This window comes from Mus caroli, unplaced genomic scaffold, assembly GCF_978045245.1.
Source record: "Mus caroli unplaced genomic scaffold, Mus_caroli_1 scaffold_12, whole genome shotgun sequence".
Lineage (NCBI taxonomy): Eukaryota > Metazoa > Chordata > Mammalia > Rodentia > Muridae > Mus > Mus caroli.
In genome coordinates, this window is record NW_028227267.1 from 43,922,075 (window position 1) to 43,945,765 (window position 23,691).

At 41.6% G+C, this 23,691-nt stretch overlaps 1 long non-coding RNA gene across 15 annotated transcripts in view; it reads left to right on the forward strand.

The window, feature by feature from the left end:
* LOC147001803 (uncharacterized) overlaps nucleotides 1–23,691 on the forward strand; it is a 129,664-nt gene that overhangs the window by 80,763 nt on the left and 25,210 nt on the right. For 10 of the 15 annotated variants that reach the window (XR_015044637.1, XR_015044636.1, XR_015044631.1 and 7 more), the window contains one exon: nucleotides 12,655–12,736. The exons of 1 other annotated variant lie outside the window; for it this stretch is intronic. This is a non-coding gene — a long non-coding RNA (uncharacterized LOC147001803). Of the gene's footprint in view, nucleotides 1–12,654; nucleotides 12,737–14,223; nucleotides 16,239–16,295; nucleotides 22,037–23,691 lie in introns of those variants that run through there. 4 more of the 15 variants (XR_015044630.1, XR_015044642.1, XR_015044641.1 and 1 more) reach the window with 4 other exon arrangements.

The following is a 23,691-nucleotide window of genomic DNA, read 5'->3' on the forward strand; positions in this document are numbered from 1 at the left end:
GTTTTACTAGCTCTGGTGTCCCGTCTCACTAACTAAGCATAGGTGGTCACTTTGACACCCCTGCATGTGAGCAGACATCAAAGGACATGGTTTACACTCCCTCCCACCAACACCAGGAAGCCTTTGAGCTTAAAATCAATTTTAAAAACTAGATGCAAGTTTTTTTCATTAGTTTTTGAGTTATATGGTTGTACTTTTTATGTTTGTTTATTTGTTTCAGCTCTTATTGGGTTCTTGCCATTATAGAAGTAGTATGCTCTTTATTTGGTGTTTGATTTTTCTGGGGACATTGCTCTTTTACTATGTCAAAGCCTGTCCTCTATTCAGTCTTGACACAATTCTGCATCATCTAAGGAAGAAATCACATATAGTTAAGATCAAATGTTCTCACCAAGTCTGGGTATACTTCAGAATCTTGTTCAAACAACAGTTCAGGAAGCTATTAGCTATCATTTGGAACTAACAGCTAAGAAGAGAATTATATTCTACTCTCATTCCACAAAGGTAGTTTGACTTCTATTTTTTTTTTAATTTTTAATATTTTTAATATTACATATTTTCCTCAATTACATTTCCAATGCTATCCCAAAAGTCCCCCATAGCGCCCCCCACTTCCCTACCCACCCATTCCCATTCTTTTGGCCCTGGCATTCCCCTATATTGGGGCATATAAAGTTTGCAAGTCCAATGGGCCTCTCTTTCCATTGATGGCCGACTAGGCCATCTTTCGATACATATGCCACTAGAGACAAAAGCTCCGGGGTTCTGGTTAGTACATCATGTTGTTCCAACAATAGGGTTGCAGATCCCTTTAGCTCCTTGGTTACTTTCTCTAGCTTCTCCATTGGGAGCCCTGTGATACATCCAATAGCTGACTGTGAACATCCACTCCTGTGTTTGCTAGGCCCCGGCATCGTCTCACAAGAAACAGCTATATTTGGGTCCTTTCAGCAAAATCTTGCTAGTGTATGCAATGGTGTCAGCGTTTAGAAGCTGATTATGGGATGGATCCCTGGATACAGCAGTCTCTAAATGGTCAATCCTTTCATCACAGCTACAAACTTTGTCTCTGTAACTCCTTCCCTGGGTGTTTTGTTCCCAATTCTAAGAAGGTACACAGTGTCCACACTTTGGTCTTGATTCTTCTTGAGTTTCATGCGTTTAGCAAATTGTATCTTATATCTTGGGTATCCTAAGTTTTGGGCTAATATCCACTTATCAGTGAATACATATTGTGTGAGTTCTTTTGTGATTGTGTTACTTCACTCAAGATGATGCCCTCCAGGTCCATCCATTTGGCTAGGAATTTCATAAAATCATTCTTTTTAATAGCTGAGTAGTACTCCATTGTGTAAATGTACCATAATTTCTGTATCCATTCCTCTGTTGAGGGACATGTGGGTTCTTTCCAGCTTCTGGCTATTATAAATAGGGCTGCTATGAACATAGTGGAGCATGTGTCCTTTTTACCGGTTGGGACATCTTCTGGATATATGCCCAGGAGAGGTATTGCTGGATCCTCCGGTAGTACTATGTCCAATTTTCTGAGGAACCACCAGACTGATTTCCAGAGTGGTTGTACAAGCTTGCAATCCCACCAACAATGGAGAAGTGTTCCTCTTTCTCCACATCCTCGCCAGCATCTGCTGTCACCTGAATTTTTGATCTTAGCCATTCTGACTGGTGTGAGGTGGAATCTCAGGGTTGTTTTGATTTGCATTTCCCTGATGATTAAGGATGTTGAACATTTTTTCAGGTGCTTCTCTGCCATTCGGTATTCCTCAGGTGAGAATTCTTTGTTCAGTTCTGAGCCCCATTTTTTAATGGGGTTATTTGACTTTCTGGAGTCCACCTTCTTGAGTTCTTTATATATATTGGATATTAGTCCCTTATCTGATTTAGGATAGGTGAAGATCCTTTCCCAATCTGTTGGTGGTTTTTTTGTCTTATTGATGGTGTCTTTAGCCTTGCAGAAGCTTTGTAGTTTCATGAAGTCCCACTTGTCAATTCTCGATCTTACCGCACAAGCCATTACTGTTCTATTCAGGAATTTTTCCCCTGTGCCCATATCTTCAAGGCTTTTCCCCACTTTCTCCTCTATAAGTTTCAGTGTCTCTGGTTTTATGTGAAGTTCCTTGATCCACTTAGACTTGACCTTAGTACAAGGAGATAGGAATGGATCGATTCGCATTCTTCTACATGTTAACAACCAGTTGTGCCAGCACCATTTGTTGAAAATGCTGTCTTTCTTCCACTGGATGTTTTTAGCTCCCTTGTCGAAGATCAAGTGACCGTAGGTGTGTGGGTTCATTTCTGGGTCTTCAATTCTATTCCATTGGTCTATTTGTCTGTCACTATACCAGTACCATGCAGTTTTTATCACAATTGCTCTGTAGTAGAGCTTTAGGTCCGGCATGGTGATTCCACCAGAGGTTCTTTTATCCTTGAGAAGAGTTTTTGCTATCCTAGGTTTTTTGTTATTCCAGATGAATTTGCAGATTGCACTTTCTAATTCGTTGAAGAATTGATTTGGAATTTTGATGGGGATTGCATTGAATCTGTAGATTGCTTTTGGCAAGATAGCCATTTTTACAATGTTGATCCTGCCAATCCATGAGCATGGGAGATCTTTCCATCTTCTGAGATCTTCTAGAATTTCTTTCTTCAGAGACTTGATGTTTTTATTATACAGATCTTTCACTTCCTTAGTTAGAGTCACGCCAAGATATTTTATATTATTTGTGACTATTGAGAAGGGTGTTGTTTCCCTAATTTCTTTCTCAGCCTGTTTATTCTTTGTGTAGAGAAAGGCCATTGATTTGTTTGAGTTAATTTTATATCCAGCTACTTCACCGAAGCTGTTTATCAGGCTTAGGAGTTCTCTGGTGGAGTTTTTAGGGTCACTTATATATACTATCATATCATCTGCAAAAAGTGATATTTTGACTTCATCTTTTCCAATTTGTATCCCTTTGATCTCCTTTTGTTGTCGAATTGCTCTGGCTAGGACTTCAAGTACAATGTTGAATAGGTATGGAGAAAGTGGACAGCCTTGTCTAGTCCCTGATTTTAGAGGGATTGCTTCAAGCTTCTCACCATTTACTTTGATGTTGGCTACTGGTTTGCTGTAGATTGCTTTTATCATGTTTAGGTATGGGCCTTGAATTCCTGATCTTTCCAAGACTTTTATCATGAATGGGTGTTGGATCTTGTCAAATGCTTTTTCCGCATCTAACGAGATGACCATGTGGTTTTTGTCTTTGAGTTTGTTTATATACTGGATTACGTTGATGGATTTCCGTATATTGAACCATCCCTGCATCCCTGGGATGAAACCTACTTGGTCAGGATGGATGATTGTTTTGATGTGTTCTTGGATTCGGTTAGCAAGAAATTTATTGAGGATTTTTGCATCAATATTCATAAGGGATATTGGTCTGAAGTTTTCTATCTTTGTTGGGTCTTTTTGTGGTTTAGGTATCAGAGTAATTGTGGCTTCATAGAATGAGTTGGGTAGAGTACCTTCTGTTTCTATTTTGTGGAATAGTTTGTGAAGAACTGGGATTAGATCTTCTTTGAAGGTCTGATAGAACTCTGCACTAAACCCATCTGGTCCTGGGCTTTTTTTAGTTGGGAGACTATTAATGACTGCTTCTATTTCTTTGGGGGATATAGGGCTGTTTAGATCATTAACCTGATCTTGATTCAACTTTGGTACCTGGTATCTGTCTAGGAACTTCTCCATTTCATCCAGGTTCTCCAGTTTTGTTGAGTATAGCCTTTGGTAGAAGGATCTGATGGTGTTTTGGATGTCTTCAGGATCTGTTGTTATGTCTCCTTTTTCATTTCTGATTTTGTTAATTAGGATGCTTTCCCTGTGCCCTCTAGTGAGTCTGGCTAAGGGTTTATCTATCTTGTTGATTTTCTCAAAGAACCAGCTCCTTGATTGGTTGATTCTTTGAATAGTTTTTCTTGTTTCCACTTGGTTGATTTCACCCCTGAGTTTGATTATTTCCTGCCGTCTACTCCTCTTGGGTGAATTTGCTTCCTTTTGTTCTAGTGCTTTTAGGTGTGTTGTCAAGCTGCTAATGTGTCCTCTCTCTAGTTTCCTTTTGGAGGCACTCAGAGCTATGAGTTTTCCTCTTAGAAATGCTTTCATTGCATCCCATAAGTTTGGGTATGTTGTGGCTTCATTTTCATTGAACTCTAAAAAGTCCTTAATTTCTTTCTTTATTCCTTCCTTGACCAAGGTATCATTGAGAAGAGTGTTGTTCAGTTTCCACGTGAAGGTTGGCTTTCTATTATTTATTTTGTTATTGAAGATCAGATTTAGTCCATGGTGATCTGATAGGATGCATGGGAGAATTTCAATATTTTTGTATCTGTTGAGGCCTGTTTTGTGACCAATTATGTGGTCAGTTTTGGAGAAGGTGCCATGAGGTGCTGAGAAGAAGGTATATCCTTTTGTTTTAGGATAGAATGTTCTGTAGATATCTGCCAGATCCATTTGATTCATAATTTCTCTTAGTTTCTCTGTGTCCCTGTTTAGTTTCTGTTTCCATGATCTGTCCATTGGTGAAAGTGGTGTGTTGAAGTCTCCCACTATTATTGTATGAGGTGCAATGTGTGCTTTGAGCTTTACTAAAGTTTCTTTAATGAATGTGGCTGCCTTTGTATTTGGAGCATAGATATTCAGGATTGATAGTTCCTCTTGGAGGATTTTACCTTTGATGAGTATGAAGTGTCCCTCCCTGTCTTTTTTAATGACTTTGGGTTGGAAGTCAATCTTATCAGATATTAGAATGGCTACTCCAGCTTGTTTCTTCATGCCATTTGCTTGGAAAATTGTTTTCCAGCCTTTCATTCTGAGGTAGTGTCTATCCTTTTCTCTGAGATGAGTTTCCTGTAAGCAGCAAAATGTTGGGTCTTGTTTGTGTAGCCAGTTTGTTAGTCTATGTCTTTTTATCGGGGAGTTGAGTCCATTGATATTAAGAGATATTAAGGAAAAGTAATTGTTGTTTCCTGTTATTTTTGTTGTTAAAGTTGGCATTCTGTTCTTGTGGCTGTCTTCTTTTAGGTTTGTTGAGGGATTACCTTCTTGTTGTTTCTAGGGCGTGGTTCCTGTCCTTGAATTGGTTTTTTTTTTGTTATTATCCTTTGAAGGGTTGGATTCGTGGAGAGATAATTCGTGAATTTGGTTTTGTCGTGGAGTACTTTGGTTTCTCCATCTATGTTAATTGAGAGTTTGGCTGGGTATAGTAGCCTGGGCTGGAATTTGTGTTCTTTTAGTGTCTGTATAACATCCGTCCAGGATCTTCTGGCTCTCATAGTCTCTGGTGAAAAATCTGGTGTAATTCTGATCGGCTTGCCTTTATATGTTACTTGGCCTTTTTCTCTTACTGCTTTTAGTATTCTATCTTTATTTAGAGCATTTGTTGTTCTGATTATTATGTGTCGGGAGGTATTTCTTTTCTGGTCCAGTCTATTTGGAGTTCTGTAGGCTTCTTGTATGTTCATGGGCATCTCTTTCTTTAGATTTGGGAAGTTTTCTTCTATAATTTTGTTGAAGATGTTTGCTGGTCCTTTGAGTTGAAAATCTTCATTCTCATCCACTCCTATTATCCGTAGGTTTGGTCTTCTCATTGTGTCCTGTATTTCTTGGATGTTTTGAGTTAGGATCTTTTTGCATTTTACATTTTCCTTGATTGTTGTGCCGATGTTCTCTATGGAATCTTCTGCACCTGAGATTCTCTCTTCCATCTCTTGTATTCTGTTGCTGATGCTGGTATCTATGGTTCCAGATTTCTTTCCTAGGGTTTCTATCTCCAGTGTTGCCTCATTTTGGGTTTTCTTTATTGTGTCTACTTCCCTTTTTAGGTCTAGTATGGTTTTGTTCATTTCCATCATCTGTTTGGATGTGTTTTCCTGTTTTTCATTAAGGACTTCTACCTGTTTGATTATGTTATCCTGTTTTTCTTTAAGGTTTTGTAACTCTTTAGCAGTGTTCTCCTGCAATTCTTTAAGGGATTTTTGTGCTTCCTCTTTACTGTCTTCTACCTGTTTACCAGCGTTCCTTTGTATTTCTTTAAGTGTGTTATTAAAGTCCTTCTTGAAGTCCTCTACCATCATCAGGAGATATGCTTTTAGATCCGTGTCTAGCTTTTCCGGTGTGTTGGGGTGCCCTGGACTGGGTGAAGTGGGAGTGCTGGGTTCTGATGATGGTGAGTGGTCTTGGTTTCTGTTAGTAAGATTATTACGTTTACCTTTCGCCATCTGGTAATCTCTGGGGTTAGTTGTTGTCGTTGTCACTGTTTAAAGATTGGAGCAGAAGCTGTGTTCCACTCACCAGCAGTCTCAAAATCCTGTGGCTGGGGTCGTGGGTAGCTGGTGGTACCCCGGTGCTGGTCCAGCCGGAAGAGGCCTGTGGTCCTACTCAGGCCGGTTTTCTGCTTCCCTATCTAATGCAGTCTCAGGTCCCGCGCGCAATTGGATTGGAGCAGAAGCTGTGTTCCACTCTTCAGAAGTCTTAAGATCCTGTGGCGGGTGTTGTGGGTAGCTGGCGAGTGTCAGCCGACCCTGCGCCCTAGCTACCCAGGTGCTTTTCTGACCGGAAGAGGCTTGTGGCCCTATGTAGGCCGGATTTCTCTCTCCCCCCAACCAGAGCAGTCTCAGGTCCCGCTTGATTGGACTGGAGCAGAAGCTGTGTTCCACTCACCAGCAGTCTCAAAATCCTGTGGCGGGGGTCGTGGGTAGCTGGCGGGTGTCAGCCGACCCTGCACTCTAGCTCCCCTGGTGCTGATCCGGCAGGATGAGGCCTGTGGCCCTACTCAGGCTGGTTTCTGCTTCCCTAACTAATGCAGTCTCAGGTCCCGCGCGCAATTGGATTGGAGCAGAAGCTGTGTTCCACTCGCCAGAAGTCTTAAGATCCTGTGGCAGGTGTTGTGGGTAGCTGGCGAGTGTCAGCCGACCCTGCGCCCTAGCTTCCCAGGTGCTTTTCTGACCAGAAGAGGCTTGTGGTCCTATGTAGGCCGGATTTCTCTCTCCCCAACCAGAGCAGTCCTGACTTCTATTTTTATATCAGCCATATAGGCAACTCAGTGTGGCCTTTATTAATTTTGCTTTGTTCTCATCATGATGTCAGGCCTTCATGGCTAAAATTTTTTAAAATGCATAGAAAACACAAGAAGCCCTAGACTAAATTTGTATCAGTGGTTGACACAATTGTCTTCCAAATATGTGTAAAAAAATCATGACTATAGATGCACTGGCCATTCAGAATAAGTTCTCAGGGTTACTCTGCTAGAAAGACTCATCAAAAAAGTCACATAGCCACGTGAGAAACAGGGCAAGAAAATTTTAAAAGGATACTGAAGATAATTTGACTTATTTGTTACAACAATTAAAAGAAAAGAGGAAAAATCATCACAGATGTAAGTGTTGTTTGTGTCAAAAACCATTCAATAGAACCACTGGAGGAAAAACAGAACAGTAGATTTCACAAGAAATCACAAAGATAAATGTGCTTGTTCTTGCTTCCATTTCAGTTTTGAGTTTGCCCCCAAATTATTTGCATTGACAAGAAAACCCATATGTATGTCCTTTGAGGAAGGAATGTAAGAATATAGTTTATTGAGGCTGACAGCCCTTTTGACCAAAGCATATTAGAAATCTCTGGAGTATGGGATAGGAGAGAGAGAGAGAGAGAGAGAGAGAGAGAGAGAGAGAGAGAGAGAGAGAGAGAGAGAGAGAGAGCGCACATGAGCAAATCTATGAATGTATAGGGAAGTTTTGAGTTATGGTAAGTAGGCTGAGCTGGAGGCAGCGGTATCTATCTGTCCTGTCTCTGAGTGATCAGAGCCGTGTGAGTCTGAGTGGCTCTGAAATGTCTCTGAGCCTTATTCTTCTTCATGGAAAGTGATGATAGTTACAACACCCCCATGGATACATGACAAAGCAATAACAGCAATGCACTTGCAAAGCCTGTGGCAGAATCAGTGCTCAATCTGTGGTGGCCACTATGTGGGAAGTGGAACAGTGGCCGATGGTCATTGGTAGGTTTTGTGACTTAGACTGCCGCCAGAAAAACAACCTTTGGTTCAACTAATCTCTCAGGCCACTGACAGGTTTTTCTAGCAAGAGACTGTTCAATTAACTGAGAAGCAAAATTAAACTAGAAAGAAGATTAGCTTGAACAAATAACACATGTCCAGTGAGACCTCAAATATAGCAGTAACCACCATTGCTGCAGCTGGCCCAGGTCTGCCTTCATCATTGTTCAGCTCCGAGGGACAGAGACCTTGCAATGAGTGGCATGATTAGTAAGACCCATCGTTCAGCCTTTGTTCTGGGAGCAACCATCAGCAGACTCTGAGTGCTAAAGTCCAATCGCAGCCTCCTAACCAGCTTGGGACTGAGACAGGAAGTTGAGCATTGACCCAAGGAGTGCTGCTCTGGGTAAGAAGGACTCTGAGCTCTGCAACCCTCTTTGCAGAACCAAGGAAATCAGAACCTCCATTCTCATTTTATAGGCAGAAAACCCAAGGCACCAGGGGATTAAATAATTTGTATTGGAATGAGATTTTACTAACTCCATAGAAAATTGACCTAAAACTTAAACATGGATAAACCACATCCTTTATTTAAACAATATTTTACAGTCTATGATGAAAGAATACTTCAAGATGGAATTTCCTGATTGCCTGTTCATGAATTAACAGAAGATTATGCAACTTTCCATTCATTCAGCAAACATTTACTCAGCACATGCCAAATGCTAGGCACAGTGACAGGCCCTGGAGATAGAAGCTCTCTTAAGACCAGGGCCTGCCCTCAGGGAAATCAGGAGACACATATATCAGACCAATGTTCTACAAAGCTATACATTCTACAGCAGAGAGAGAGAAATCTGTCCATGTTCCACAAGGAGCCCAGAGAGAAGCTGGGTGTGAAGGGTCACTGTTTTGGTCTGGGTGGGCTTGGCCACAGAGAGAACCACTATGGAACACCGAAGTTTCGGTTCTTGCCAATGTCAAAGCCACAAAGAGGTAAACACAAGATACCGTGAGTGCTGCATGTTATGAGTGCTTGTGTACAGAGATTGTTACATTTTGAGCTAAATATCTGAAAGGGGATCATAATTATTCTCCAAATCTTAGAAGAAGAAGAAGAAGAAAAAAGGCTTTGGAGTCACCTACATTTTAAGTAATAATTTCCCACTGACAGCTGCCATGCCAGTTTCCAGCCTTCCTGAGTGAAGGGCCTGAAATCAATCTGGAGGTTTATGGCTGGAAGGAGGGTGGAGTGTCAGACTTTGCCAAAAGTAGACACAGCCTTCAATCTACTTACACACTCTCTGCTTAGAACATTCCCTTAGACTCTCAGTGGTTATCAACCTTCCGAGTGCTGCAATCCTTTACAGCTCCTCACCTTAACCATAACATTGTTGTTGCTACTTCATAGCTGTAATTTTGCTACTGTTATGAATTATAATATAAATATTGATATGCAGGATATCTGATATGTGACTCCCACCTATGACTCCTGGGCAGTGAGTCTTTTTAGACAACTCATTCTCCTCCCTGTAAAATGTTTTATTTTCTCATTGCAATTAGGTTATTTTTATATCATCCTGCTGAAACGTCTATTAAAATATAGATATCAATTGCTGTCACCCATCTCCAATTTATTTTTTTAATTTATTGTTTATACTTTGGATTTTTGAAACCAAGTCTCATTTTGTAGCTCAGGCTGCCCTGGAACTCACTATGTAGCCTAAGTAGGACTGGAATTCACTATGTGCCTAGGCTGGAATAGAACTTATCATGAAACCTAGGCTGGCCTGGAACTCATTATGAAGCCTAGGCTGGCCTGAAGCTTACTGTGCAGACTAGGCTAGACTGGAACTCATAATGTAGCCTAGGTTGGGCTAACACTCAATATGTAGTGTAGGCTGACCTTGCACTTTTGTAGCCCAGGCTGGGTTTGAATTCCTGTCAGTCGTCCTACTTCAGCCTTCCTGAGTGTTCCAGGTGTGAGCCATCACGCCCAGCCTTGTCTCTGTTTACACCTTTCCTCTAACACCCAGATACAAACGTCTAGCTCAAAGCTTGATTTCACATTTGGAGGGGCCACGAGTTCCTTGGAAGAAAGCCTCAGATGATGGAACCTAAAAGTGACCTAGAGAGTCTGTTTCTGTTTTCTATCATAGGGACTACTGTCTCTGTGAGTCAGGAACTCTCTCATCTAGGTACACATTCTACATATACTAAAGGGACTAGAAGCCCTTCATTAACCAACCAAATAGTGTCTGTAGCGGGTCCTCCAGCCAGGTTACAGTCCGTTCTAGTGAAGAACCACTAGATATGCCGCTTACTCAGACACGGATGCATTGTCTCGATTCTTTTTAAGTCATCCTTTCCCAGTCGGCTAACTCTGGAAGTTGATCTATTAAGTACTACTGACTTCGCTCCTGTGCTCCATGCCTGGCCTGAACCTTTGACCTCTCCTCCTCTCCTTTACTCATATTTCACAGCCATTCTATTATCCACAGGATAGTGAAGGACACCAAAGTGGATCTGATCATATTACTTCCTTGATTAAAATACAGTCTAAGCCCTTTCCCCTCCCCTCTGAGGTAGGTTCTGGCTGGCTTGGAACTTGCTATGTAGACGAGGCTACCCTGGAAGTCATAGATATCTACTTGCCTCTGTCTCCTGAGAGCAAAGAGTCATGGTGTATAGTACCTCCCTCAGCCCTAGGCTTTTTTTTTTTCTTCCCCTTAGGATAAGCTGCAGGTACTCAGTTCTATATGACATGGCTAGAAGGTCTCGACTCTTTTGTTTCACAAGCCAGTCTACCCACTTCTCTGAAAACTCATCTTCCTAACCTTCAGCACCTAGGTGGGCATGTGATCTGTCCCCCATAGAAAGGCATGAAGATCCACACTTCTGGGTTAGCCATCATCATCTCACCGAGGAAGAGGATAGAAGTAATGCTGCCTTTGGCTCCAGAATGGGAAAGTGTGGGCTCCAAGCTGTCGGCTTTCGTCCATCTTCTTCTAGACCGAGAGGTCTAATCTATTATTCTGGGCAACAGGGGGGAAGCCTCTTAAGGATTACTGTTCAAGTGATAATTTATTTCCTGCCCATCTTTCTTATTCAGTTTTTAATTGTATAATGGTGACAGAGCCATTTGTTTGGTTCACTGAAATATCTTTGTTATATATATATATATTTAAATATCTGTTTAGTTCACTAAAATATATTAGCATAGAGAAAGTCATCGACAAATAAAGGCAAAAAGGACTAAAAAGTCATGAAAACATGATTAAATATAACAACAAGAGCAGCAGCAGCAGCAGCAATAGCCCAACATAATAAAGAGATGTCGATGGAAGATTGTTTATGGCCTTCAGGTGTATTTCACTGTGCAGACTCCATAAAAGTGGCAAGAAGTGTATAAGAGAAGTCTGGTTCACCCACCTTGGCCTAGTCAGGGTCTCCATAGCCTTCTCTCCATGGAAACACTTCCCTGGAGGTTTTGACCTCTCTTCTCTGATGATGCAAAAGGTCTGTCCTAAAAGACCCCCAACAGTGATGGTGGCATCTCTGGTTTTAGACCTAACATCAGAATGGAAGAATCGAGCAAGAATTTTTTTTATTTTTTAATTTTTAAAATTTTTTTATTTTATTTTTTACAGATTCTTTAAAGTGGAGTTCTATTGAAACAATGGCTGAGACATGTTCACGACAAAAGCCACCAGGAAATAGAGAAGGGACAACAGTTCTCCTCAGAGGAGGCTGTGCAAAATACGGGACACACATATGTTATATCATTTTTTTTATGATCATTTTCATTTACTTTTTGCTTCCTAAGTTAATTAGTCCATTGGGGTTCTACATGTTTGGATGTGGCTCTTTGGTTCAGCAGTTTTGAGGTGGGAAAGTGTGGACACAAACTAAACAGCAAACCCTAACTATAGATCTCTTTTAATTATGAACAAGAACCAATCTGGATTTCAATCTTTGAATTCCACTCTATTACCAGTTTATACTCCCTGGGGCAATTATTAGGTATAAAATAAAATTAGGATAGGTGAGTATCAAGACTGGGGAGGGATTATATGCAAATGAGGTTCCAAATGACATAAAAATAAACTTAAAAAAAAATGAATCTCAGAAAGATCCATCCCTGCTCTAAGCCAGAAGGCTGCTCCCGTAGAGAACCCACCTACATTTATATATATAATATATAATTTATATATATATATATATATATATATATATATATATAATTTTCTGATAAGATTCTTCATAATGTAAACTGAGAGAGTGGGTGATTAGTCTAGGGTCTAATTGATCAATCCCAATAGATTTTTTAAAATACATTATTTGTTTTTGATTTTTTTTACAATTTTATTCATGTATAACTACCTGCATTCTATATTAAAATTATATAGAAGTAAGCCTTTGAAAAAGAAAGTTCTCTATGATAAAATTTGAGGTTCATAATGGGATAAAATTCAGAGAACAAAGACATATTTATGACAGTTATTAAAATAGAAACTTCAAGTTTTCATCCAGTCTAGTGTTCTTTTTTAAAAATAAAAGATATAAATATAAAATATTGTTAATAAAGCCTGTTTCCCTTTCTAAGTCTTCTTTTCTCAGTTTTCCTTACTGAAGATGCCACAGGAATCCTGGAGAACGAGCTACCAGAAGGCCCATTTAGGTCAGAGGTATGTTTATGTTCTCTTCAATCCATATTAGTCTATTTAGCTGGTAGATTTGGTATAAAAGTTACTTCCTGGCCCTCTCCTACCACCATGCCTAATGTTGCTGGCATCATGACCCAAAAGCACTTGCAACTATTCCAAGTAGAACACAAGCACCAATGGTAACATAAAACCCAATATCGGGATGAGCTCATTGCCTAGCTACTAAGGTCTCTTTAGTCAAAGAGTACCGTTTCTACCATGTTAGAAAAGTTGAGATGCTCTGAAGCCTTACAGCTCATATGTGGAGCCTGACAGAAATTTAAATCAATCCCGTGACACCTTCCTGGGAATATAATTATCTTGCTAGGAATGGATTTTTGTGCTGAAAACATCACTTTCGTCTTGTTTGTTTCATTTGAGATGGGATCTCACTGCATTGCCATCCTTAAATTTATGATCCTCCTGCCTCAGCCTATTGAGTTCCAGGTTTAAAAAAAACTTTTTAAAATTGCACAAAAGTAAATGTGATCACCAAGGCTAGATGAAAGAATTATCTTTGTATTGGAAGGACTGATGTTACCAGAGCATTGGCCTGTGAAGGAATGATCAGGAAATATGAAGTTGTAATGTAGGGGAGAGGCTGGTGACAAAGCTCAGTGAGTATGAGCTCTTACTACACAGAACAAGGTCTGAGTCCTAATTCCCAGGACTTATCCCAGCATCTGAATACAGTCAGATGTGGCTGTGATCCCATCAGAGACAGAGGATCACCGGGGCTGACACATCATTAGCTTCATTCTAGGTTCACAGAGAGACCCTGCCTCACAGGAATAAGGTGAGGAATAAGGCACTGGGGTTGGAGACCCAATGTCATCTTGTATGTGATATTAAAGTAAAACCTGCATGTGTATAATTGTCTGTGTACCATATGCATGCAGTGGCTACAAAGGTCAAAAGAAGATGTCAGTCTCCTGGAGCAGGACTTTCAAATGGTTGTGAACTGCCATGTGGATGCTGGGAATCAAACCTGGGGCCTTTATAGAAGGAGCCAGTGCTCTTAGCCATTGAAATATTACTCTAGTCCCAGGATCCATTTATCTTATCCCGGTGGGAACTCTGTGTACTACAATAATAACCAGTTTGGTGAGAGGTACTTACTAGTGTGCTAGTGGCACATATGTTATGGAAAACTGAATCACTTTCCGGTGGGATTTAAAGCCAACTTCACAAGACAGAACCCATTCCTGGTATAGTTGTTGGGGTCAAGAATATGTAGATAGACAAAATCATAGAAGAAAATTCCCCAAACCTAAAGAAAGAGATGACTGTTAAGGTGCAAGAGGCATACAGAACATTAAATAGACAGGCCTAGAAAAGAAACTCCCCAAAACACAGTATAATGAAATCACCAAATGTACAGAGCAGAGAATATTAGAAGCTGTAAGGAAAAAGACCAAAGTCTAGATAAAGGCAGGCCCACTAGAATAATACTCAACTTTCTAATGCAGATTCTGCAAATGTTTGGTAATCTCTGAAAAGCCACAGATGCCAGCCCAGCTATCTACATCCAGCAAAACTGTCAATCACAACTGAAAGAGAAAGGAAAACATTCCACAAATTTAAGCAATTTCTGTCCACCAGGCCAGCGCTACAGAAGGCAATAAAAGGAAAACTTCAGTCTGAAGAGATTAACTACACCCAAGAGGATACAGGGAGAAATACTCCTAAAACAGTTAACCAAAGAGATCTTTAAAAACATAACAAAACAAGATATTTCCAAAAGCAACAATATTAGTACAACGGAAAACCAGGAATTAATAAACACTGCTCAGTAATAACTCTCAAGATGAACTGTCTCAATTCTCCAATAAAAAGACAAGGACTAACATACTGAATTAAAAAACAGGGTCCACTGTGGTTTTTAAATGGGGGCTTTACACTGAATGGGTAGCTCATAATTTTGTCTGGACTGACTGACCTCTGAGTTTCTGAGATCCTCCTATCTCTGCCACTCCCAGACTTGGGTTATAGATGTGTGCCAGCCAGTACACCCAGCATTTACATGGGCACTGAGTAGTAAACTCAAGTCTATACTTTACCAACAGAGCCAACTCCTTGCCCCAGCACCAACCTTTATGGGTTGTGGGACATCCCAGACACTTGAGACAAAAAGCAGCTTTTTCTCTGCAAGAGGTTGTAGTTCAAGGCCACAATGGAGTTTAGCACTCTGTATCCAGGGTTCTCAGAGGCACAGATCAGGGAACAGATAAAATTACTAGACAGGAAAAGATGTGGAAGTCTATCTGTCAGTGATCAGAGAAACCAGATCTGAAACCCAATGCTTTTTTTTTTTTTTTCCTATCTTTCTGTTGACAAAGTCTTGCTTGTAGGCCAAGCTGGTCTTTAACTTATTGTATAGTAGTCTAGGCTGGCTTAGAATTCATGAACCTCCTGCTGTAGCATCCCAAATACTAGGATTACACACAAAAGCCCTATGCCTGGCTTTGATTATCAAGTCCCAATTTATATGCTGTAAATATTGTAGTAGTTTGGACAGTCACTTAAAATTGTTGTAAACTTCAGGTGACAGCAGATGCTGGCGAGGATGTGGAGAAAGAGGAACACTCCTCCATTGCTGGTAGGATTGCAAGCTTGTACAACCACTCTGGAAATCAGTCTGGTGGTTCCTCAGAAAACTGGACATAGTACTACCGGCAGATCCAACAATACCTCTCCTGGGCATATATCCAGAAGATGTTCCAACTGGTAATAAGGACACATGCTCCACTAAGTTCATAGAAGCCCTATTTATAATAGCCAGAAGCTGGAAAGATACTTCTCAGCTATTAAAAACGGTGAATTTATGAAATTCTTAGGCAAATGGATGTATCTGGAGGATATCATCCTGAGTGAGGGTAACCCAATCACAAAAGAAGTCACTTGATATGCACACACTGATGAGTGGATATTAGCCCAGAAACCTAGAATACCCAAGATACAATTTGCAAAACACAAGAAAATAAAGAAGAAGGAAGACCAACACGTGGATACTTCATTCCTCCCTAGAATAGGGAATAAAATACCCATGGAAGGAGTTGCAGAGACAAAGTTTGGTGCTAAGACGAAAGGATGGACCATTCAGAGACTGCCCCAACCGGGGGTCCATCTTATAATCAGCCACCAAATACAGACATTACTGCATATGCCAGCAAAATTTTGAAAGGACCCTGATATAGCTGTCTCCTGTGAGACTATGCCAGTGCCTGACAAATACAGAAGTGGATGCTCATAGTCATTTATAGGATAGAACACAGGGCCCCCAATGGAGGAGCTAGAGAAAGTACCCAAGGAGCTGAAGAGGTCTACAACCCTATAGGTGGAACAACAATATGAACTAATCAGTACCCCTGGAGCTCATGTCTCTAGCTGCATATGTTGCAGAAGATGGCCTAGTAGGCCATCATTGGGAAGAGAGGCCCCTTGGTCTTGCAAACTTTATATGCCCCAGTACAGGGGAAAGCCAAGGCCAAGAGGTGGGAGTGAGTGGGTAAGGGAGGGTATAGGGGACTTTCAGGATAGCATTTGAAATGTAAATGAAGAAAATATCTAATAAAAAAATTTAAAAATATTATTGTAAACTAACTTTGACTACATATCGAAATCACTCCAAAGTTTGCAAAGCAAATATTTTTTGGAACTTAAGGATTTGAAAGAGTTGAAAGCAAAATTTCATCACCGTGCAAATAAATGTGTTTTCTATTTGTCAACCACGTTACCTGACCAAATTAATTGTAATGCAGCTTTCTTTGTTTGTGTTTGGTGGGAACTGTGTTACTAAGTTCTGTGAATTGCAGGTTTCATAGCAACAGTGATGGCCTGAATGACACTCCAGGTGGAAGCTGATTTTTTGCCCAGGACTATTCTCTGAGCCAAACTGCCACCATCTTCCTGAGTTCAGCTCTGCCCACTTACAAACCATTACTAAGAATGGGCTTATTCACTTTTGACTTTCCCCCCACCCAAGAAGGAAGGGCAAGGGTGGACCCATGACCACAATCAGAGAAGCCACTCCTAATCAGCTGTATGCAATTTTGACCTAATTGCACACTGCCTCTGGGAAGGGCTGGACTTGTATCGTCTGGGAAGAACTTGTAGGTGGGGCTCCATCCGGTAGGCCAGGAGAAGTCAACATGCATGTTGGGTGCAGACCTTGAAGTGGGGCTGTTTTAAGGTCACCTTCACTCCTGCCCAGAACCTCTTGCCCATTGCTCTGCAAATTAGCCCAATCAACTCACTGACACCCCAGAGTGAACTTGTGTGGAATTCTCCCTCTGTCATCTGGTCCTTAGGAGGAAATGGTAGAGGTTGTTTATATCTCCTAGGGAAGGAATTTTAACACCACTAATGGCTTTTACCTTTCACCCAGCTGACTTTAAATTCGTTTTACTTGATCGATAGAACCCAAAGAGATACCTGGGACTATATAATCGATTAATTTATGCTAATCAAGAACACAGTGGGCATGCACAGCTGAATCCCAAGGAATCCTAACATCTACTTGTGGTGACAGAGAATCTTTCAGAACTTGAGATTATTTAGTTTTGCTTTGTTTTTTCCTCACAAAAGTGGAATAATATACTAAGGTTGCTTCCTCCTTTATCAGTCATGATGCCTTAGTCGTGAACATTATGAAGTTTTGCCCTGCTGGGAATTTCCCAAAAGTCCCACACATACCAGTGAAACCAGACTATTTCAGATTGATTGTCTAAGTTTGTCCATCAAGTGCTAGCCTAGCTTAGATGTTGAAACAAAACTCTTGACCTTAGTGCCCCTTCCTGCTGAATATTACCCTAACAGTGCCCCACACAGGAATGCTTTATGCTGCTTAAATCCTACCTCACTTTTCTTATCTGTTGGAATTGAGTTCCTTCTAACTCTCTCCTCTTCACCTCAGGGACACATTTATTTTCTTGTCCTCTGTTCTCACATTCAGGCTATTTTTCAGAGGGTCTACATTCCAATACCATTCTCTTCTGGTGAGTCTCCTCATTGTTAAAGCCCCCAATAGTGAGGTGGGTTTTTGTTTGTTTGTTTGTTTGTTTTGTTTTGTTTTTTGTTTTAATTTCCTTCTCAATCGTTCATTTATTCTGGTCATGGATTGAGAACTGTTGTGTTTATAAAAAGATAAAGAGAGAGGGAATATGACTGGTGGTTGTGCAGTCAGGCGTGGGGGAAGGGGAGCCTCTGCAGACCCATGCCGAGGCATCCCTTCCCCCTGAGGGACCAGCCACAGGGCCGATCATAGAGTATAGGATCATTTATTCAGGGCATGGAGGGAGGAGTTGAGAGGGTAATAGAGACAGAGAAAAGCAGAGAGAGAGAGAGAGAGAGAGAGAGAAAGACAGAGAGAGAGAAAGAGAGAGAGAGAGAGAGAGAGAAGAAAATGGGCATGAGCAAGTGGAGAGAGAGAGGGAGGGGAAAAGGAAGAAAGGGGGGAAGGGGTGAGAGGACAGAGCAGGAACAAGAAGGAAAGAGCAAGAGAGAGAGAGAGAGGAGGAGACAAGCAGCCCTTTTTATAGTGAGTCAGGCATACCTGGCCATTGCCAGGTAATTGTGGGGCAGAGCTTAGACAAAATGCCAACAGGAACCATCTTCTTCCTCTCACCCAAATCTCCTGTTACTTATAGTCACAAAACCTGTTTGCTCTAGGTGTGAGTTGGTAGCAGCATCTGTGGTCTTTGATCTACACTTGTCTCTTACTTAGGCAGCATCTTTCTCTTGAGTAGCAAATGTCTTAATTTACATGGGTGAAAAGAAGAATCCTTGACTTGTTCACAGGCCAAGTCTAGGAGTGGGCCTTTGAATGTTGAAGGATCCAGACTGACATTAAGGATTCTAACTTTCTTCACAAAGTGGGTTGTGCCTAATGCTTTCCTGGCAAATTCAATCCCAGCAGACCCCTCCCTCCCTCCCTCCCTCCTCCTCTCTTCCTCCCTCCCCCTCCCTCCTTTTCTTTGTTCAATCACTCAGACTCCAGCTCTTGATCAGAATGGTCCAACTGGGATCACTTGTGGTCCCTGAGCCAGTGACTCTCACCTCTCACTGGAGGTTTGGAATCTGCTAACTGCAGAAGCCTGGCACCTTTGTGTCCTTCAAATATGCAAATGGAATCCAGCCTTTTAGGACTTAGGTGAGGGGAGGCACAGAGTACTGTTTACATGGAAATCGGGGTACTGGCAAGGAAAAGGAGCTGGTTGCTAGCCAGGAGAAGCCATGCTGTGTTCCTTCCAGCCTCCTTAGTCTGACTAGCCCTTTCTGTGTTAGTGGAGTTTGAACCTTACCCATCTCGGTCAAGAGCACTATGGAACACTTTCACTTAATATTAACAGAAAATCATGACCACAGCCTGAGACAGTGCTGTGTGATTTCCCCACTTTCAGAAATGTATGTATGTGTGTGTGTGTGTGTGTGTGTGTGTAATACATGCTTGCTAGTCCCTTCTCTCCTGCTTGCTAACACCAGCTGGCAATAAGAAAGGTCCTCAGTAGAATGTGCCATTCGCCTCTTTGCTGACCTCTCTCATTCCTTAACCCTGATTCCTGGTGTTCCCTTTAGTCTGAAAGCTGGCTTCACTCCAGAGATTTCTTGGTGCTGCCATGGCTCATCTATGTGCAGTGGAAGCCTAGTGGGTGCCTCACTGGCTGATTCTGACCACTTAGCAACAATACAGTTTGTTCCCTGGTGGATGTGGCAATGATATGCTGGCTAAGTCACATCATTCAAGATTAAGTTAAGGTTAAGGTCCCCAACATTCGGCTGCATTTCACTTCCTAGGGTCTTTTGAGTGAACGTTAATGAAGCCTGCCCCATGGACAGTAGTCAGCAAGGGCGATGGTAATTGGAAACACAACTGCAGAGCCCAGTCTTTGGCTTGTATTCTTGGACGGTCCCTCTCTGAGGTATCATCACTTTGTTTTTATTTGTTCCTATTGGTGAGTTCTTCAAGAGCCCATTGCTTGATTTTTGTTTGTTTGTTTTGTTTTGTATTAGCTGAGTGCATACTACATATGTAGATTATTCTTTGGCTATCAAACAAGAATGTAGCTAGATGGCATTTACATTTCCACTTGACAGATGGGGAAACTTAGTCTTAGTGAGGAAGAGCAATAGCTTGCCACAGAGCTCTGGAGACAAGCCTGGGTTGCAGGTCTGTAGGAGCCCAGTCACCTGGTATTTAGTGAATGAGTGCTTTGGAAATCCATGTGTGCAAGATGCAAGTGCACACCCTCTGGTGCCTCCGGAGCTCCCCTCCAGTGAGGGGTCTGGAGGAGCCAGAAGAGCGGCTATAGAGCGTGACCTCAAAGCCACTTGTGCAGCTGGGGACTCCAGGCAGATTTCAGATGCTCTTTTCTCTGGTTTTTACCTTTCTCTTTCTCACTTCAGGTGATGTGTAGCCTAGGTTGCCAAGTACCTGGTAGTTCTCTCTCCAGCCTTCCTTCCTCTTCAAACAGTTCCATAACCACCTGAACCTCCTAGGGGTTCTAATTGAATCTCACTTTGAACATGTGTGGAGAGGGCCTGTACTAGGACTTCCTGGGCAGAATGCATATAATAGGAGCTTAGCTAGTGTTTAATTTTTATGGACAATCACAAAGTCCTCTTCAGTTTACTTTGGCTTCCTTCAGCGAGGCTGGAGTTGGTTGAGAAGGGGCAGCTCTTTCATCGCCTTCATGTTCTCCTCCCACTTAGTAGGTTCTCTGTGAAGACTGTGAGCTCATTCAGTGCTCACAGACGCTGTGTAAGCCATGTGTGCTGATCTAACTAACCATTGAAGATTTCACAGGTTGTAGGATTTTTTTTTTTTCCAGAACTGGAAATCTTTTGAACATTGACACTTCGGTTTCTCCTTTAAATGGTCATAGTAGAGAGAGCAAAACAAAACCCCTCTCAACTTTAACCTCTGAGGTACAATATTTAACTACTCAACATTCTTTGTTTTGCATAAAGGAATGTTTAACCACGGTTTCTCAGGGAGCAGTCAGATGGTCCACTTTAAAAACAAATGTGCACATACAGATAAGGGAACGAAGGCATCCTTTTCTCAAAGGGCAACAGTTTGGAGAGTTAACTATTGCTCTATTTTTGTTTGTTTGTTTGTTTGTTTGTTTGTTTGTTTTTCTCAATTTTTTTTATCTTCCCCAAAGCTCAGATCTGCCTGGACAAGTGCTTCATCCTTTGGGATAGAAGTCATGGTCAATGTGCTTGCTGAGAGATTGTGCCCAGTCATTGCTGTAGATGGGATCATAAAATTAATCACGTGCCTATGAGATGCTTATGACCCAACCGGAGTGACAGTGAGTCTGCACAAATGTAACTAAAGGAAATACTGGGTTTTCTAGTATCTTAAAGATCTTTAGTTTGAACTTCCCAGTTTTAGGTAAGGAACTGCTAAGACAGACACTGGAGTTTTGGCCCAGACAGACAGTACAGATGCAGGTTGAGGCCAAAGTCTTTGAGAGCATTGAACATTAAAGATACAACCAGAATTTGTTCACCAATACCCTTTCTTCTATTTATAGCCCTTTTGCAAACCATAAGAAAATCTAATCTTGGATTTTTAAAAAACAAAACAAAACAATTCCCTTTCATTAGATTGTTAGCAACCTGACAGAGCGGGCCAGAATGGCAGGCTTGTCACTGACAAGTCTTATCAGGGATGATCACTGTAGACCAGGAAGCTGCCTCTCTCGGTGATGGATACATGGGCTATTCGGTGTCAGATGGGGAGGCAGGGGTCAGGGTCTATAGAGAACAGGACAATGAAAATACAATCCAAGTCACAAATACAAGTTGTGTATAGGATTTTAAATTCTAGTAGCCACAGTAAATAAATAAATAAATAAACCAGAAGCAGGCAATGTTATTTTTTAGTAGGATTTTATTTAATCCCTTATATCAAGACTTTCACTTCAATATGTAATTGATATGAACAAACTAAGTTTACTTTGGCTTTTGTGTGTTAAGCCTGAGAGCATGTCTTAAATGTTTCATAGTGACAACTGTCTGGCTTTTATATATGACAGATGAGGTCTGGAGCCATCGGGCACTGGATGAGTGGGAAGGTGGCAGAGGGCCAGGTGCCTTGGCCAGTGTGAGAGTTATTAGAGGAAGCTTCTCAAAATGGAACTTGAGTACAGGCTTGGTGTTGCTGGACTCTGAGTCTTTCAGAAGTTTTCCCCTGTGCCATGTTGCTGAGTCCGTCTGGAGTGTCTACCCAGTGGGCAATTGGAAGGGCATCTTCCAGCATCAAAGATCTAAGTGGTCAGTAAGCATTTTATCAGCAGCTAGAAATGTTTCTTTTCACCTGATTCCTGGGGCCAGGAAATAGGAACTTCTAATCCTGCCTGCTTCAAAAGTGAGGACTGCTTCTGGCCTGCTCTACACTCCCAGCTCGAGGATGGAGTTGGGGGTACATCTGATGGGAGATTGGACTGTGGTGGTTCTGTCTGTGAGGGGCTGACTTCTTCCACCTTATTAAGCAAAGCCACACCTGTCCTCAAAGCCGCTATCTTCCCTTCATTCCCTTTCTCTGTGAAAAGGTCCCTCAGGGATGGCCCCATTTGAGGGTTCAGAGCAGAGACTAGCCTATGGTGGCAATGCCATCACATGAGTGGAGAAAGAAGAAATGATCTCAGAAATGTTGAGAAGATAGTAATTGGTCACACACACACACCACACACACACACACACACACACACACACACACACACACTCACACACACACACACATACACACACAGAATCAGAGCCATGACTCAGAAGGCTCACTAAAACAAATCAATCCCAAGCAGGAGCCCAGCCTCAGCCCAGCTTGTAGTGGCCTAAATATTTTGAGGAAAATACACAACAGCTTCTTGACTCAAGGACAATAGAATTTCAACATTTCAAAGGAGATGTTGATAAATCTGATTAGGTTACAATTAAAAACAACAAAAAACAACACAAAGGGGTCAAGTGACAAGTCACAGACATCTGGAATGTATGACCTCCTGTTACCATGGCAATGACATCACAGGGTGACATTGAAGAACTCCAAAGTACCCAGCTGACCTGTGAGGAGCTTTCTGAATGTAGTTAAATAGCTCAAGTAGCAGGGAGCCTGAGGAATGTCCTGTAAGTCCTCTGAAAGGGGCCCTGCTGAGAACACGGTGACTCCACTTACCTTGAGAATGGTGGAGGCTCTTTGGTGCCCTCAGTCCCACATCCTGTAGAAGAGCTCCTGTCCTGCTCAGAAGGGGACTCACACTAACTTTTCAGGGATGTATATGCACACTGGAGTCACAAACTTGCTGAATCTTGCTTTTTCTGTAAACAATCACTTCTTCACCCCTCTTTTAAGCAGTTTCTCTCTGTGATCCTTATTAATAATTGATTATGTCTTTCCATATTTCCCCAAAGCCCACATAATTCTAAGACATCTATGTGTCTAATTATAGGCATTTGGGCCTTCATTCAGTTCTGTGGGGGAAGCTATATAGCATTTAATAAACACAGTAGCATTAATGTATGTGCATCAGAAGGGAACTTTTGTCTAAGCATAAGTTCACAAAGAGAAGTGCTTACAGGGCTCTTTACTGCTGCATTGTTTGCTACAAAAATAATTTAGAATGGGCTGTAGAAGAAACGGCAGTCTATTCAGAAAATGAGGTGAATGTACTAGATAACATATTACCTAGATGTGTAAATACAAACAGCGTATAAACATGGTATCTGCTACTTGCATGTTTACAGCAAAAACACTATAGAACACTCTATGGTCAAGTAAGAGAGCAAGCTTAAAGAAAAAAAGAATATAAACAAACAAACAAAAAGCCCAAGCAATTAGGCAGGAAATGAGGGAGGGGAAAAAGAGAAGGGAGGGAGGGAGGGAGGGTGGGAGGGCGGGAGGGAGGAAGAAGGAGAAGGAACAGAATGTG